This window comes from Taudactylus pleione, unplaced genomic scaffold (genome assembly GCF_031769625.1).
Source record: "Taudactylus pleione unplaced genomic scaffold, aTauple2 ptg000032l, whole genome shotgun sequence".
Classification (NCBI taxonomy): Eukaryota; Metazoa; Chordata; class Amphibia; order Anura; family Myobatrachidae; genus Taudactylus; species Taudactylus pleione.
This window is the reverse complement of record NW_028284434.1, coordinates 43,877,444-43,895,394: the sequence shown is the minus strand read 5'-3', so window position 1 is coordinate 43,895,394 and position 17,951 is coordinate 43,877,444.

The following is a 17,951-nucleotide window of genomic DNA, read 5'->3' as shown; positions in this document are numbered from 1 at the left end:
CGGTCAAGCCAGCCGGCCCTTTACTTATGACACAGGCGCACGCTTGGCACTACTTTGTTGATGCACGTGCGGCTACTGCGCACACAATTCACAAACACAGAAAATAATTTTTTTTTTGGTTTGGACTGGAGTGTACTTTCGGGGGTTACAGCACCCTTAACAGTCAAGCCAGCCGGCCCTTTACTTATGACACAGGCGCACGCTTGGCACTACTTTGTTGATGCACGTGCGGCTACTGCGCACACAATTCACAAACACAGAAAATAATTTTTTTTTTGGTTTGGACTGGAGTGTACTTTCGGGGGTTACAGCACCCTTTAACGGACAAGCCAGCCGGCCTTTTACTTATGGGACACAGGCGCACGCTTGGCACTACTTTGTTGATGCACGTGCGGCTACTGCGCACACAATTCACAAACACAGAAAATAATTTTTTTTTTGGTTTGGACTGGAGTGTACTTTTGGGGGTTACAGCACCCTTAACAGTCAAGCCAGCCGGCCCTTTACTTATGACACAGGCGCACGCTTGGCACTACTTTGTTGATGCACGTGCGGCTACTGCGCACACAATTCACAAACACAGAAAATAATTTTTTTTTGGTTTGGACTGGAGTGTACTTTCGGGGGTTACAGCACCCTTTAACGGTCAAGCCAGCCGGCCCTTTACTTATGACACAGGCGCACGCTTGGCACTACTTTGTTGATGCACGTGCGGCTACTGCGCACACAATTCACAAACACAGAAAATATATTATTTTTTTAGCACTTGGGGGGAGCACCCCTGATGGACAGAGCACCCCCTGGACAACACTACAGCACCCCTTTAGGACTGGGACACTGCACAGGACTTTGGAGTGGACACAGCCCCTATGGAGAACTGACTGCACAACACAGTCCAGCCAGCCCCTATGGACTTTGAAGTAGTGGACACAGCCCCTATTAACAACAGCAGCACAGCACAACACAGCCAGCCCCTATGGACTTTGAAGTAGTGGACAACAGCAGCACTACACTACACTACACTACACAGCACTAACTCCCACCCTCCCTCTTCATTGTCCACAGCCGAGTGAGAAAATGGCGCCGACGCGCGTACCTTATATAGGATCCAAAACCCGCGAGACTCGGAAGGCGGGATGATGACGTTTTGCCTCGATGTCAGATCCGAGTCAGGCGGGAAAAGTCGAGCCTGACTCGGATCGGACTCGGATCGGGGGGGCTCGGGGGGGTTCGGATTTCAGAAATCCGAACCCGCTCACCCCTAATTATTATGTTCTCTCTCCCTCCTCTGTCTCCATTATTATGTTCTCTCCCTCCTCTGTGTCTATTATTATGTTCTCTCTCCCTCCTCTGTGTCCATTATTAAGTTCTCTCCCTCCTCTGTGTCCATTATTATGTTCTCTCCCTCCTCTGTGTCTATTATTATGTTCTCTCCCTCGTCTGTGTCCATTATTATGTTCTCTCCCTCCTCTGTGTCTATTATTATGTTCTTTCCCTCCTCTGTGTCCATTATTATGTTCTCTCCCTCCTCTGTGTCCATTATTATGTTGTCTCCCTCCTCTTTGTCCATTATGTTCTCTCTCCCTCCTCTGTGTGCATTATTATGCTCTCTTCCTCCTCTGTGTCCATTATAATATTCTCTCTCCCTCCTCTGTGTCCATTATAATATTCTCTCTCCCTCCTCTGTGTCCATTACTATAGTCTCTCCCCCTCCTGTATCCATTATTATGTTCTCTCTCCCTCCTCTGTGTCCATTATTATGTTCTGTCCCTCCTCTGTGTCCATTACTATAGTCTCTCCCCCTCCTGTATCCATTATTATTTTCTCTCTCCCTCGTCTGTGTCCATTATTATGTTCTCTCTCTCTCCTCTGTGTCCATTATTATGTTCTCTCCCTCCTATGTGTCCATTATTATGTTCTCTCCCTCCTCTGTGTCCATTATTATGTTCTCTCCCTCCTCTGTGTCCATTATTATATTCTCTCTCCGTCATGTGTCCATTATTATGTTCTCTCCCTCATCTGTTTCCATTATTATGTTCTCTCTCCCTCATCTGTGTCCATTACTATGTTCTCTCCCTCTTCTGTGTCCAATATTATATTCGCTCTCCCTCCTCTGTGTCCATTATTATGTTCTCTCTCCCTCCTCTGTGTCCTTTATTATGTTCTCTCCCTCCTCTGTGTCCACTATTATGTTCTCTCCCTCCTCTGTGTCCATTATTATGTTCTCTCCCTCATCTGTGTCTATTATTATGTTCTCTCCCTCCTCTGTGTCTATTATTATGTTCTCTCCCTCCTCTGTGTCCATTATTATGTTCTCTCTTTCTCCTTTGTGACCATTATTATGCTCTCTCCCTCCTCTGTCCATTATTATGTTCTCTCTCCCTCCTCTGTGTCCATTATTATGTTCTCTCTCCTTCCTCTGTGTCCATTATTATGTTTTCTCTCCCTCCTCTGTGTCTATTATTATCTCCCTCCTCTGTGTCCATTATTATGCTCTCTCCCTCTTTGTCCATTATAATATTCTCTCTCCCTCCTCTTTGTCTATTATTATGTTCTCTCTCCCTCCTCTGTGTCCATTATTATGTTCTCTCCCTCCTCTGTGTCCAGTTTAATATTCTCTCTCCATCCTCTGTCTATTATTATGTTCTCTCTCCCTCCTCTGTGTCCATTATTATGTTCTCTCTCCCTACTCTGTGTCCATTATTATGTTCTGTCTCCCTCCTCTGTGTCCATTATTATGTTCTCTCCCTCCTCTGTGTCCATTATTATGTTCTCTCCCTCCTCTGTGTCCATTATTATGTTCTCTCTTCCTCCTCTGTGTCCATTATTATATTCTTTCTCCCTCCTGTGTCCATTATTATGTTCTCTCTCGCTCCTCTGTGTCCATTATTATGTTCTCTCCCTCCTCTGTCTCCATTATTATGTTCTCTCCCTCCTCTGTGTCTATTATTATGTTCTCTCTCCCTCCTCTGTGTCCATTATTATGTTTTCTCCCTCCTCTGTGTCCATTATTATGTTCTCTCCCTCCTCTGTGTCTATTATTATGTTCTCTCCCTCCTCTGTGTCCATTATTATGTTCTCTCCCTCCTCTGTGTCTATTATTATGTTCTTTCCCTCCTCTGTGTCCATTATTATGTTCTCTCCCTCCTCTGTGTCCATTATTATGTTCTCTCCCTCCTCTTTGTCCATTATGTTCTCTCTCCCTCCTCTGTGTGCATTATTATGCTCTCTTCCTCCTCTGTGTCCATTATAATATTCTCTCTCCCTCCTCTGTGTCCATTATAATATTCTCTCTCCCTCCTCTGTGTCCATTACTATAGTCTCTCCCCCTCCTGTATCCATTATTATGTTCTCTCTCCCTCCTCTGTGTCCATTATTATGTTCTCTCTCCCTCCTCTGTGTCCATTATTATGTTCTCTCCCTCCTTTGTGTCCATTCTTATGTTCTCTCCCTCCTCTGTGTCCATTATTATGTTCTCTCCCTCCTCTGTGTCCATTATTATGTTCTCTCCCTCCTCTGTGTCCATTACTGTGCTCTCTTTCTCCTCTGTTTCCATTATTATGTTCTCTCTCTCTCCCTCCTCTGTGTTCATTATTATGTTCTCTCTCCCTCCTCTGTGTCCATTATTATGTTCTCTCCCTCCTCTCTGTCCCTTATTATGCTCTCACCCTCCTCTGTGTCCATTAATATTCTCTCTCTATCCTCTGTGTCTATTATTATGTCCTCTCTCCCTCCTCTGTGTCCATTATTATGTTCTCTCCCTCCTCTGTGTCCATTATTATATTCTCTCTCCGTCATGTGTCCATTATTATGTTCTCTCCCTCATCTGTGTCCATTATTATGTTCTCTCTCCCTCATCTGTGTCCATTACTATGTTCTCTCCCTCTGTGTCCATTATTATATTCTCTCTCCCTCCTCTGTGTCCATTATTATGTTCACTCCCTCCTCTGTGTCCATTATTATGCTCTCTCTCCCTCCACTGTGTCCATTATTATGTTCTCTCCCTCCTCTGTGTACATTATTATGTTCTCTCTCCATCCTCTGTGTCTATTATTATGTTCTCTCTCCCTCCTCTGTGTCCATTCTTATGTTCTCTCCCTCCTCTGTGTCCAGTATAATATTCTCTCTCCAACCTCTGTGTCTATTATTATGTTCTCTCTCCCTCCTCTGTGTCCATTATTATGTTCTCTCCCTCCTCTTTGTCCATTATTATGTTCTCTCTCCCTCCTCTGTGTCCATTATTATGTTCTCTCCCTCCTCTGTGTCCACTATTATGTTCTCTCCCTCCTCTGTGTCCATTATTATGTTCTCTCCCTCCTCTGTGTCTATTATTATGTTGTCTCCCTCCTCTGTGTCTATTATTATGTTCTCTCCCTCCTCTGTGTCCATTATTATGTTCTCTCTTTCTCCTTTGTGGCCATTATTATGTTCTCTCCCTCCTCTGTCCATTATTATGTTCTCTCTCCCTCCTCTGTGTCCATTATTATGTTCTCTCTCCTTCCTCTGTGTCCATTATTATGTTGTCTCTCCCTCCTCTGTGTCAATTATTGTTATCTCCCTCCTCTGTGTCCATTATTATGCTCTCTCCCTCTGTGTCCAATATAATATTCTCTCTCAATCCTCTGTGTCTATTATTATGTTCTCTCTCCCTCCTCTGTGTCCATTATTATGTTCTCTCCCTCCTCTGTGTCCAGTTTAATATTCTCTCTCCATCCTCTGTGTCTATTAATATGTTCTCTCTCCCTCCTCTGTGTCCATTATTATGTTCTCTCTCCCCCCTCTGTGCCATTATTATGTTCTCTCTCCCTCCTCTGTGTCCATTATTATGTTCTCTCCCTCCTCTGTGTCCATTATTATGTTCTCTCCCTCCTCTGTGTCCATTATTATGTTCTCTCTTCATCCTCTGTGTCCATTATTATGTTCTCTCTCCCTCCTCTGTGTCCATTATTATGTTCTCTCCCTCCTCTGTCTCCATTATTATGTTCTCTCCCTCCTCTGTGTCTATTATTATGTTCTCTCTCCCTCCTCTGTGTCCATTATTAAGTTCTCTCCCTCCTCTGTGTCCATTATTATGTTCTCTCCCTCCTCTGTGTCTATTATTATGTTCTCTCCCTCCTCTGTGTCCATTATTATGTTCTCTCCCTCCTCTGTGTCTATTATTATGTTCTTTCCCTCCTCTGTGTCCATTATTATGTTCTCTCCCTCCTCTGTGTCCTTTATTATGTTGTCTCCCTCCTCTTTGTCCATTATGTTCTCTCTCCCTCCTCTGTGTGCATTATTATGCTCTCTTCCTCCTCTGTGTCCATTATAATATTCTCTCTCCCTCCTCTGTGTCCGTTATAATATTCTCTCTCCCTCCTCTGTGTCCATTACTATAGTCTCTCCCCCTCCTGTATCCATTATTATGTTCTCTCTCCCTCCTCTGTGTCCATTATTATGTTCTGTCCCTCCTCTGTGTCCATTACTATAGTCTCTCCCCCTCCTGTATCCATTATTATTTTCTCTCTCCCTCGTCTGTGTCCATTATTATGTTCTCTCTCTCTCCTCTGTGTCCATTATTATGTTCTCTCCCTCCTATGTGTCCATTATTATGTTCTCTCCCTCCTCTGTGTCCATTATTATGTTCTCTCCCTCCTCTGTGTCCATTATTATATTCTCTCTCCGTCATGTGTCCATTATTATGTTCTCTCCCTCATCTGTTTCCATTATTATGTTCTCTCTCCCTCATCTGTGTCCATAACTATGTTCTCTCCCTCTTCTGTGTCCAATATTATATTCGCTCTCCCTCCTCTGTGTCCATTATTATGTTCTCTCTCCCTCCTCTGTGTCCTTTATTATGTTCTCTCCCTCCTCTGTGTCCACTATTATGTACTCTCCCTCCTCTGTGTCCATTATTATGTTCTCTCCCTCCTCTGTGTCTATTATTATGTTCTCTCCCTCCTCTGTGTCCATTATTATGTTCTCTCTTTCTCCTTTGTGACCATTATTATGTTCTCTCCCTCCTCTGTCCATTATTATTTTCTCTCTCCCTCCTCTGTGTCCATTATTATGTTCTCTCTCCTTCCTCTGTGTCCATTATTATGTTTTCTCTCCCTCCTCTGTGTCTATTATTATCTCCCTCCTCTGTGTCCATTATTATGCTCTCTCCCTCTGTGTCCATTATAATATTCTCTCTCCCTCCTCTTTGTCTATTATTATGTTCTCTCTCCCTCCTCTGTGTCCATTATTATGTTCTCTCCCTCCTCTGTGTCCAGTTTAATATTCTCTCTCCATCCTCTGTGTCTATTATTATGTTTTCTCTCCCTCCTCTGTGTCCATTATTATGTTCTCTCTCCCTACTCTGTGTCCATTATTATGTTCTCTCTCCCTCCTCTGTGTCCATTATTATGTTCTCTCCCTCCTCTGTGTCCATTATTATGTTCTCTCCCTCCTCTGTGTCCATTATTATATTCTCTCTTCCTCCTCTGTGTCCATTATTATATTCTTTCTCCCTCCTGTGTCCATTATTATGTTCTCTCTCCCTCCTCTGTGTCCATTATTATGTTCTCTCCCTCCTCTGTCTCCATTATTATGTTCTCTCCCTCCTCTGTGTCTATTATTATGTTCTCTCTCCCTCCTCTGTGTCCATTATTATGTTTTCTCCCTCCTCTGTGTCCATTATAATGTTCTCTCCCTCCTCTGTGTCTATTATTATGTTCTCTCCCTCCTCTGTGTCCATTATTATGTTCTCTCCCTCCTCTGTGTCTATTGTTATGTTCTTTCCCTCCTCTGTGTCCATTATTATGTTCTCTCCCTCCTCTGTGTCCATTATTATGTTCTCTCCCTCCTCTTTGTCCATTATGTTCTCTCTCCCTCCTCTGTGTGCATTATTATGCTCTCTTCCTCCTCTGTGTCCATTATAATATTCTCTCTCCCTCCTCTGTGTCCATTATAATATTCTCTCTCCCTCCTCTGTGTCCATTACTACAGTCTCTCCCCCTCCTGTATCCATTATTATGTTCTCTCTCCCTCCTATGTGTCCATTATTATGTTTTCTCCCTCCTCTGTATCCATTATTATGTTCTCTCTCCCTCCTCTGTGTCCATTATTATGTTCTCTCCCTCCGTTGTGTCCATTATTATGTTCTCTCCCTCCTCTGTGTCTATTATTATGTTCTCTCCCTCCTCTGTGTCCACTATTATGTTCTCTCCCTCCTCTGTCCATTATTATGTTCTCTCTCCCTCCTCTGTGTCCATTATTAAGTTCTCTCCCACCTCTGTGTCCATTATTATGTTCTCTCTCCCTCCTCTGTGTCTAATATTGTTATCTCCCTCCTCTGTGTCTATTTTTATGTTCTCTCTCACTCCTCTGTCTATTATTATGTTCTCTCCCTCCTCTGTCTATTATTATGTTCTCTCTCCCTCTTCTGTGTCCATTATTATGTTCTCTCCCTCCTCTGTGTCCATTACTGTGCTCTCTTTCTCCTCTGTTTCCATTATTATGTTCTCTCTCTCTCCCTCCTCTGTGTTCATTATTATGTTCTCTCTCCCTCCTCTGTGTCCATTATTATGTTCTCTCCCTCCTCTGTGTCCCTTATTATGCTCTCACCCTCCTCTGTGTCCATTAATATTCTCTCTCTATCCTCTGTGTCTATTATTATGTCCTCTCTCCCTCCTCTGTGTCCATTATTATGTTCTCTCCCTCCTCTGTGTCCATTATTATATTCTCTCTCCGTCATGTGTCCATTATTATGTTCTCTCCCTCATCTGTGTCCATTATTATGTTCTCTCTCCCTCATCTGTGTCCATTACTATGTTCTCTCCCTCCTCTGTGTCCATTATTATATTCTCTCTCCCTCCTCTGTGTCCATTATTATGTTCACTCCCTCCTCTGTGTCCATTATTATGCTCTCTCTCCCTCCACTGTGTCCATTATTATGTTCTCTCCCTCCTCTGTGTCCATTATTATGTTCTCTCTCCATCCTCTGTGTCTATTATTATGTTCTCTCTCCCTCCTCTGTGTCCATTATTATGTTCTCTCCCTCCTCTGTGTCCAGTATAATATTCTCTCTCCAACCTCTGTGTCTATTATTATGTTCTCTCTCCCTCCTCTGTGTCCATTATTATGTTCTCTCCCTCCTCTTTGTCCATTATTATGTTCTCTCTCCCTCCTCTGTGTCCATTATTATGTTCTCTCCCTCCTCTGTGTCCACTATTATGTTCTCTCCCTCCTCTGTGTCCATTATTATGTTCTCTCCCTCCTCTGTGTCTATTATTATGTTGTCTCCCTCCTCTGTGTCTATTATTATGTTCTCTCCCTCCTCTGTGTCCATTATTATGTTCTCTCTTTCTCCTTTGTGGCCATTATTATGTTCTCTCCCTCCTCTGTCCATTATTATGTTCTCTCTCCCTCCTCTGTGTCCATTATTATGTTCTCTCTCCTTCCTCTGTGTCCATTATTATGTTGTCTCTCCCTCCTCTGTGTCAATTATTGTTATCTCCCTCCTCTGTGTCCATTATTATGCTCTCTCCCTCTGTGTCCAATATAATATTCTCTCTCAATCCTCTGTGTCTATTATTCTGTTCTCTCTCCCTCCTCTGTGTCCATTATTATGTTCTCTCCCTCCTCTGTGTCCAGTTTAATATTCTCTCTCCATCCTCTGTGTCTATTAATATGTTCTCTCTCCCTCCTCTGTGTCCATTATTATGTTCTCTCATCCCCCTCTGTGCCATTATTATGTTCTCTCTCCCTCCTCTGTGTCCATTATTATGTTCTCTCCCTCCTCTGTGTCCATTATTATGTTCTCTCCCTCCTCTGTGTCCATTATTATGTTCTCTCTTCATCCTCTGTGTCCATTATTATGTTCTCTCTCCCTCCTCTGTGTCCATTATTATGTTCTCTCCCTCCTCTGTCTCCATTATTATGTTCTCTCCCTCCTCTGTGTCTATTATTATGTTCTCTCTCCCTCCTCTGTGTCTATTATTATCTCCCTCCTCTGTGTCCATTATTATGCTCTCTCCCTCTGTGTCCATTATAATATTCTCTCTCCCTCCTCTTTGTCTATTATTATGTTCTCTCTCCCTCCTCTGTGTCCATTATTATGTTCTCTCCCTCCTCTGTGTCCAGTTTAATATTCTCTCTCCATCCTCTGTGTCTATTATTATGTTCTCTCTCCCTCCTCTGTGTCCATTATTATGTTCTCTCTCCCTACTCTGTGTCCATTATTATGTTCTCTCTCCCTCCTCTGTGTCCATTATTATGTTCTCTCCCTCCTCTGTGTCCATTATTATGTTCTCTCCCTCCTCTGTGTCCATTATTATATTCTCTCTTCCTCCTCTGTGTCCATTATTATATTCTTTCTCCCTCCTGTGTCCATTATTATGTTCTCTCTCCCTCCTCTGTGTCCATTATTATGTTCTCTCCCTCCTCTGTCTCCATTATTATGTTCTCTCCCTCCTCTGTGTCTATTATTATGTTCTCTCTCCCTCCTCTGTGTCCATTATTATGTTTTCTCCCTCCTCTGTGTCCATTATAATGTTCTCTCCCTCCTCTGTGTCTATTATTATGTTCTCTCCCTCCTCTGTGTCCATTATTATGTTCTCTCCCTCCTCTGTGTCTATTATTATGTTCTTTCCCTCCTCTGTGTCCATTATTATGTTCTCTCCCTCCTCTGTGTCCATTATTATGTTCTCTCCCTCCTCTTTGTCCATTATGTTCTCTCTCCCTCCTCTGTGTGCATTATTATGCTCTCTTCCTCCTCTGTGTCCATTATAATATTCTCTCTCCCTCCTCTGTGTCCATTATAATATTCTCTCTCCCTCCTCTGTGTCCATTACTACAGTCTCTCCCCCTCCTGTATCCATTATTATGTTCTCTCTCCCTCCTATGTGTCCATTATTATGTTCTCTCCCTCCTCTGTATCCATTATTATGTTCTCTCTCCCTCCTCTGTGTCCATTATTATGTTCTCTCCCTCCTTTGTGTCCATTATTATGTTCTCTCCCTCCTCTGTGTCCATTATTATGTTCTCTCCCTCCTCTGTGTCCATTATTATGTTCTCTCCCTCCTCTGTGTCTATTATTATGTTCTCTCCCTCCTCTGTGTCCACTATTATGTTCTCTCCCTCCTCTGTCCATTATTATGTTCTCTCTCCCTCCTCTGTGTCCATTATTAAGTTCTCTCCCACCTCTGTGTCCATTATTATGTTCTCTCTCCCTCCTCTGTGTCTAATATTGTTATCTCCCTCCTCTGTGTCTATTTTTATGTTCTCTCTCACTCCTCTGTCTATTATTATGGTCTCTCCCTCCTCTGTCTATTATTATGTTCTCTTCCTCCTCTGTCTCCATTATTATGTTCTCTCCCTCCTCTGTATCCATTTTTATGTTCTCTCTCCCTCCTCTGTGTCCATTATTATGTTCTCTCCCTCCTCTGTGTCCATTATTATGTTCTCTCTCCCTCCTCTTTGTCCATTATTGTGTTCTCTCTCCCTCCTATGTGTCCATTATTATGTTCTCTCTCCCTCTTCTGTGTCCATTATTATGTTCTCTCCCTCCTCTGTGTCCATTACTGTGCTCTCTTCCTCCTCTGTTTCCATTATTATGTTCTCTCTCTCTCCCTCCTCTGTGTTCATTATTATGTTCTCTCTCCCTCCTCTGTGTCCATTATTATGTTCTCTCCCTCCTCTGTGTCCATTATTATGCTCTCACCCTCCTCTGTGTCCATTAATATTCTCTCTCTATCCTCTGTGTCTATTATTATGTCCTCTCTCCCTCCTCTGTGTCCATTATTATGTTCTCTCCCTCCTCTGTGTCCATTATTATATTCTCTCTCCGTCATGTGTCCATTATTATGTTCTCTCCCTCATCTGTGTCCATTATTATGTTCTCTCTCCCTCATCTGTGTCCATTACTATGTTCTCTCCCTCCTCTGTGTCCATTATTATATTCTCTCTCCCTCCTCTGTGTCCATTATTATGTTCACTCCCTCCTCTGTGTCCATTATTATGCTCTCTCTCCCTCCACTGTGTCCATTATTATGTTCTCTCCCTCCTCTGTGTCCATTATTATGTTCTCTCTCCATCCTCTGTGTCTATTATTATGTTCTCTCTCCCTCCTCTGTGTCCATTATTATGTTCTCTCCCTCCTCTGTGTCCAGTATAATATTCTCTCTCCAACCTCTGTGTCTATTATTATGTTCTCTCTCCCTCCTCTGTGTCCATTATTATGTTCTCTCCCTCCTCTTTGTCCATTATTATGTTCTCTCTCCCTCCTCTGTGTCCATTATTATGTTCTTTCCCTCCTCTGTGTCCACTATTATGTTCTCTCCCTCCTCTGTGTCCATTATTATGTTCTCTCCCTCCTCTGTGTCTATTATTATGTTGTCTCCCTCCTCTGTGTCTATTATTATGTTCTCTCCCTCCTCTGTGTCCATTATTATGTTCTCTCTTTCTCCTTTGTGGCCATTATTATGTTCTCTCCCTCCTCTGTCCATTATTATGTTCTCTCTCCCTCCTCTGTGTCCATTATTATGTTCTCTCTCCTTCCTCTGTGTCCATTATTATGTTGTCTCTCCCTCCTCTGTGTCAATTATTGTTATCTCCCTCCTCTGTGTCCATTATTATGCTCTCTCCCTCTGTGTCCAATATAATATTCTCTCTCCATCCTCTGTGTCTATTATTATGTTCTCTCTCCCTCCTCTGTGTCCATTATTATGTTCTCTCCCTCCTCTGTGTCCAGTTTAATATTCACTCTCCATCCTCTGTGTCTATTAATATGTTCTCTCTCCCTCCTCTGTGTCCATTATTATGTTCTCTCTCCCCCCTCTGTGCCATTATTATGTTCTCTCTCCCTCCTCTGTTTCCATTATTATGTTCTCTCCCTCCTCTGTGTCCATTATTATGTTCTCTCCCTCCTCTGTGTCCATTATTATGTTCTCTCTTCATCCTCTGTGTCCATTATTATTAGGGGTGTGCACCGGCCACTTTTCGTGTTTTGTGTTTTGGTTTTGGATCTGGATCTTTCTTCGTGTTTTGGATCTGGATTGGTTTTGCCAAAACCACCCTTCCGTGTTTTGGGTTCTGGGTTTTGTGTTTTGTATCTGTATTTTTTTTTAAAAAAGCATAAAAACAGCTAAAATCACAGAATTTGTAGGTTTTTCTGCTCCTATGCTATTATTAACCTCAATAACCTTAATTTCCACTCATTTCCAGTCTATTCTGAACACCTCACACCTCACAATAGTGTTTTTATGTCCAAAACGTTGCACCGAGGTAGCTGGATGACTATGCTAAGCGACACGAGTGGGCGGCACAAACACGTGACCCATCTAGGCGTGAAACTGCAGTGGCAGACAGGATGGCAGTTTGAAAAACTAGGCCCCAAACTGTACATAATGCAAAGAAAAAAAAGAGGTGCAAGATGGAATTGTCCTTGGGCCCTCCCACCCACCCTTATGTTGTATAAACAGGACATGCACACTTTAACAAACCAATCATTTCAGCGCCAGGGTCTGCCACACAACTGTGGCTGAAATGATTGGTTCGTTTGGGCCCCCACAAAACAAGCTGGCAATTAATGTGTCCCTGCACAAACTGGCTCTATGGAGGCAAGATGTCATCCTCATCCTCCTCATCCACCGATTCCTCACCCTCTTCAGTGTGTACATCCTCATCCTCACAAAGTATTAACTCGTCCCCACTTGAATCCACCACCACAGGTCCCTCTGTACCTTCTGGAGGCTGGTCTCCCTGGAAGAGCTGATAATTCATTTTGATGAACATCATCTTCTCCACATTCTGTGGAAGCAACCTCCTACGCCTTTCGCTGACCAGGTTCCCGGCTGCACTAAACACTCTTTCGGAGTACACACTGGAGGGGGGGCAACTCAGGTAAAATAGAGCCAGTTTGTACAGGGGCCTCCAAATTGCCTCTTTTTCCTGCCAGTACAGGTATGGACTGTCTGCCATGCCTACTTGGATGCTGTCACCGATGTAATCCTCCACCATTCTGTCAATGGTGACAGTATCATATGCAGTGACAGTAGACATGTCAGAAATTGTTGCCAGGTCCTTCAGTCCGGACCAGATGTCCAAACTTGGTCCTGCCTGCCCTGCATCACCGCCAGCGGGTTGCTTAGGATACCTAAGTTTTTTCCTGGCAGCCCCAGTTGCAGGAGAAAATGAAGAAGGAGCCGTTGACGTGTCACGTTCCGCTTCAGCTGACAGTGTGTTCACCAGCAGGTCTTTGCACCTCTGCAGGCTTGTGTCGGCCGGAAAGAGAGACACCACATAGGCTTTAAACCTAGGATCGAGCACGGTGGCCAAAACGTAGTGGTCTGATTTCAACAGATTGACCACCCTGGAATCCTGGCAAAGCGAATGAAGGGCTTCATCCACAAGTCCCACATGCCGAGCGGAATCGCTCCGTCTTAGCTCCTCCTTCACTTTCTCCAGCTGCTTCTGCAAAAGCCTGATGAGGGGAATGACCTGACTCAAGCTGGCAGTGTCTGAACTGACTTCACGTGTGGCAAGTTCGAAGGGCTGGAGAACCTTGCACAACACGGAAATCATTCTCCACTGCGCTTGAGTCAGGTGCATACCCCCTCCTTTGCCTATGTCATAGGTGGATGTATAGGCTTGTATGGCCTTTTGCTGCTCCTCCATCCTCTGAAGCATATAGAGGGTTGAGTTCCACCGCGTCACAACCTCTTGCTTCAGGTGATGGCGGGGCAGGTTCAAGAGTGTTTGCTGGCGCTCCAGTCTTCGGCACGCAGTCGCTGAATGGCGAAAGTGGCCAGAAATTTTTCGGGCCACCCAAAGCGTCTCCTGCACGCCCCTGTCGCTTTTCAGAAAATTCTGCACCACCAAGTTTATTGTGTGAGCAAAACATGGGACGTGCTGGAATTTGCCCAGATGTAATGCCCGCACAATATTGGTGGCGTTGTCAGATATCACAAATCCCCAGGAGAGTCTAAGTGGGGTAAGCCACTGGGCGATGATTTCCCTCAGTTTCTCTAAGAGGTTGTCGGCGGTGTGCCTCTTACTGAAACCGGTGATACACAGCGTAGCCTGCCTTGTAACGAGCTGGCGTTTCTGAGATGCTGCTACTGGTGACGCTGCTGCTGTTGCTGCGTAAGGTGATACATCTACCCAGTGGGCTGTCACAGTCATATAGTCCTTAGTCTGCCCTGTTCCACTTGTCCACATGTCCATGGTTAAGTGGACATTGTGTACAACGGCATTTTTCAGGACACTGAGGACACTTTTTCTGACGTTTCTGTACAGTCTCGGTATCGCCTGCCTAGTGAAGTGGAATCTAGACGGGATTTGGAACCGGGGACACACTACCTCCATCAATTGTCTAAATCCCACTGCACTAATGGCGGATACCGGACGCACGTCTAACACCAACATAGCAGTCAAGGCCTCAGTTATACGTTTTGCTTCAGGATGACTGCTGTCGTACTTCATCCTCCTCGCTAAGGACTGTTGGAGGGTCAATTGTTTAGTAAAAGTAGTGGTGTTCCTACTTCCTCTCTGGGATGATGAACGACTCCCAGCAGCAGCAGCAGCGGCAGCAGTAGGCGTAGCAATGCAGGATCCTCCAGAGGAATCCCGGATAGGAGAGTCAGTCATGCCAGTGACATGGCCTGCAGGACTACTTCCGATCCTGACTAAGGAGGAAATTGACGAGGAGGGAGTTGACGGTGTGGTTTGCAGGCGCTTGGATACAACAGGACAACGGGATTTAGGTGTCCCTGGACTGCTTACGGTCTTAGCCAAAGTTTCTGAACTTGACAGTAACTTTTTATGAACGCGCTGCAGGTGCCGTATAAGGGAGGATGTTCCTAGGTGGTTGACGTCCCTACCCCTACTTATTTCACCTTTACATATGGTACATATGGCAAGACAGTTGTTGTCTGGATTTGGATAGAAATATTGCCAGACCAAAGAGGTGGAATGTTTGGTCTTCTGCCCAGGCATGACCGTGATGGGCTTTTTCATCCCACGGACAACAACTGTCTCCCCCGGAGCCTGATTTAAACAAACCACATCACCATCAGAATCCTCCTCGCCAACTTCCTCCTCAGCGCCAGCTACACCAGTATCCTCATCCTGTTGTACTTCAACAGTGACATCTTCAATTTGCATATCAGCAAGTGGACTGTGGGTGCTCCTTTCAGCACTTGCAGGGGGCGTGCAAATGGTGGAAAGAGCCACCTCTTCCCGTCCAGTGCTGGGAAGGTCAGGCATCGCAACCACCACCACACTTGGACTCTCCTTGGGGATTTGTGATATCTTCTTAGAAAGCACAGTTCTTCGCTGTGCTTTTGCCAGCTTAACTCTTTTGATTTTTTTAGTGGGAGGAGGGCTTCCATCGTCATGTGAAGCTGAACCACTAGTCATGAACATACTAGGGATCGACCTTAGCCGTTCCTTGCCACTCCGTGTCGTAAATGGCATATTGGCAAGTTTACGTTTCTCTTCAGCTGATTTAAATGTCTTTTTCAAGGTCATTTTCCTGAACTTTGCCATTTGGGATTGTATGTGCCCTCTACTATGACATTGGGCATCGGCCTTGGCAGACGACGTTGATGGCATGTTATCGTCTATGTCATGACTAGTGGCAGCAGCTTCAGCACTAGGAGGAAGTGGTTCTTGATCTTTCTCTATTTTATTTTTATCGGAGAAAGTTTGGTCCTCCATTTATGTTATATCGATTTGATATATACGTGCGGCTAAACACAGAAAATAATTTTTTTTCTGGTTTGGACTGGAGTGTACTTTCGGGGGTTACAGCACCCTTAATGGTCAAGCCAGCCGGCCCTTTACTTATGACACAGGCGCACGCTTGGCACTACTTTGTTGATGCACGTGCGGCTACTGCGCACACAATTCACAAACACAGAAAATAATTTTTTTTTGGTTTGGACTGGAGTGTACTTTCGGGGGTTACAGCACCCTTTAACGGTCAAGCCAGCCGGCCCTTTACTTATGACACAGGCGCACGCTTGGCACTACTTTGTTGATGCACGTGCGGCTACTGCGCACACAATTCACAAACACAGAAAATAATTTTTTTTTTGGTTTGGACTGGAGTGTACTTTCGGGGGTTACAGCACCCTTTAACGGTCAAGCCAGCCGGCCCTTTACTTATGACACAGGCGCACGCTTGGCACTACTTTGTTGAAGCACGTGCGGCTACTGCGCACACAATTCACAAACACAGAAAATAATTTTTTTTTGGGTTTGGACTGGAGTGTACTTTCGGGGGTTACAGCACCCTTTAACGGTCAAGCCAGCCGGCCCTTTACTTATGACACAGGCGCACGCTTGGCACTACTTTGTTGATGCACGTGCGGCTACTGCGCACACAATTCACAAACACAGAAAATAATTTTTTTTTTGGTTTGGACTGGAGTGTACTCTCGGGGGTTACAGCACCCTTAACGGTCAAGCCAGCCGGCCCTTTACTTATGACACAGGCGCACGCTTGGCACTACTTTGTTGATGCACGTGCGGCTACTGCGCACACAATTCACAAACACAGAAAATAATTTTTTTTTTGGTTTGGACTGGAGTGTACTTTCGGGGGTTACAGCACCCTTAACGGTCAAGCCAGCCGGCCCTTTACTTATGACACAGGCGCACGCTTGGCACTACTTTGTTGATGCACGTGCGGCTACTGCGCACACAATTCACAAACACAGAAAATAATTTTTTTTTGGTTTGGACTGGAGTGTACTTTCGGGGGTTACAGCACCCTTTAACGGTCAAGCCAGCCGGCCCTTTACTTATGACACAGGCGCACGCTTGGCACTACTTTGTTGATGCACGTGCGGCTACTGCGCACACAATTCACAAACACAGAAAATAATTTTTTTTTTGGTTTGGACTGGAGTGTACTCTCGGGGGTTACAGCACCCTTAACGGTCAAGCCAGCCGGCCCTTTACTTATGACACAGGCGCACGCTTGGCACTACTTTGTTGATGCACGTGCGGCTACTGCGCACACAATTCACAAACACAGAAAATAATTTTTTTTTGGTTTGGACTGGAGTGTACTTTCGGGGGTTACAGCACCCTTTAACGGTCAAGCCAGCCGGCCCTTTACTTATGACACAGGCGCACGCTTGGCACTACTTTGTTGATGCACGTGCGGCTACTGCGCACACAATTCACAAACACAGAAAATAATTTTTTTCTTGGTTTGGACTGGAGTGTACTTTCGGGGTTTACAGCACCCTTAATGGTCAAGCCAGCCGGCCCTTTACTTATGACACAGGCGCACGCTTGGCACTACTTTGTTGATGCACGTGCGGCTACTGCGCACACAATTCACAAACACAGAAAATAATTTTTTTTGGGTTTGGACTGGAGTGTACTTTCGGGGGTTACAGCACCCTTTAACGGTCAAGCCAGCCGGCCCTTTACTTATGACACAGGCGCACGCTTGGCACTACTTTGTTGATGCACGTGCGGCTACTGCGCACACAATTCACAAACACAGAAAATAATTTTTTTTTTGGTTTGGACTGGAGTGTACTCTCGGGGGTTACAGCACCCTTAACGGTCAAGCCAGCCGGCCCTTTACTTATGACACAGGCGCACGCTTGGCACTACTTTGTTGATGCACGTGCGGCTACTGCGCACACAATTCACAAACACAGAAAATAATTTTTTTTTGGTTTGGACTGGAGTGTACTTTCGGGGGTTACAGCACCCTTTAACGGTCAAGCCAGCCGGCCCTTTACTTATGACACAGGCGCACGCTTGGCACTACTTTGTTGATGCACGTGCGGCTACTGCGCACACAATTCACAAACACAGAAAATAATTTTTTTTTTGGTTTGGACTGGAGTGTACTCTCGGGGGTTACAGCACCCTTAACGGTCAAGCCAGCCGGCCCTTTACTTATGACACAGGCGCACGCTTGGCACTACTTTGTTGATGCACGTGCGGCTACTGCGCACACA